Consider the following 949-nt stretch of genomic DNA (forward strand, 5'->3'; position numbering starts at 1 on the left):
TTAAAAGTTGCACAACAGAATACAAAACAAGTATCATGGGGGTAAAACTGTAATTTCCTGTATGTTCACTGCAAAACCACAAAATCTTACCAAGTATATCTGCTTTAGTTTCTAGTGCAAATATCTTAGTACTTTTGAGAGAAGACAAAAATGACTTACAAGTAACCTTTCATCAATAAACAGTAGCTTATTTTAAGTCAATAATTGCTCATATTGATGAAAATGATTAGTTATAGGCAAAATAATTTGCCCGTGGAACACAACATTTTCCCATATTATAAGTTCAAATGTCTTTAATCATTATTTCACTTACACTAGAATCTTTTTATTTAAATTAAGGACGTATTGACTTAAAACAGCCTCATATTTCTAGTTTAAAAGTTGTTTGTAACTGAGTTTAATCATAATTCAAGTTTAATGAGGTAGTAGATCAAAAATACTTGGTAAGATTTTGCAGTATATCAACATCTTCATCTATTTTTCTGACGAATATTTAAGAGCTCGCTTTAATTCAGCTTTTCTTCTTTTATTTTTTTTTAAATGAAATGAATGCAACACATCTAGTTCAAACTTCAGAAAAAAACCACATGCATCAATAAAACCTGGGTAAAAGCTAAAGTTTTTCGTACTCACCAGCAGTAATGGGTTCAGCTGCTGAAGCGTGTGGCGAGAGTGAAAGTGCTCTACTGTGAAAAGTGCAAGATCTCCTTCCCAAAAAATGCTGGTTGTGTGAGGGCTTGTCATAACACGACGTTGGCAAAGATGTTTCCAGAGAAAACGTTTGGCGCACTGACGTTTCAGGATTTATACGGAAATAAGGAAATTAAAAAAATACACCCTGTATTAGTATTTTTAGGTACTTCACCAAGTGTCAAAATTATTTTTATCTATGATCAAGAACACAGATTCTGCTTTGAGATTAGTTACTGTTGTGAAAGTGAAAAAGGAC

The 949-nt window shown here is 32.2% G+C and overlaps 1 protein-coding gene across 1 annotated transcript in view; it reads right to left on the minus strand.

Moving 5' to 3' along the window:
- The window catches only part of hcar1-3 (hydroxycarboxylic acid receptor 1-3), an 11362-nt gene extending 10677 nt beyond the window's left edge, over positions 1 to 685 (minus strand). The window contains exon 1 of the mRNA XM_015039937.1: positions 634 to 685. The gene's annotated coding sequence lies outside the window, so the exon portion shown is untranslated. The remainder of the gene's footprint in view (positions 1 to 633) is intronic.
- Positions 686 to 949: the final 264 nt, after the last annotated feature.

Source organism: Poecilia latipinna, unplaced genomic scaffold (assembly GCF_001443285.1).
Source record: "Poecilia latipinna isolate Pla-1442-1.1 unplaced genomic scaffold, P_latipinna-1.0 Scaffold490, whole genome shotgun sequence".
NCBI lineage: Eukaryota > Metazoa > Chordata > Actinopteri > Cyprinodontiformes > Poeciliidae > Poecilia > Poecilia latipinna.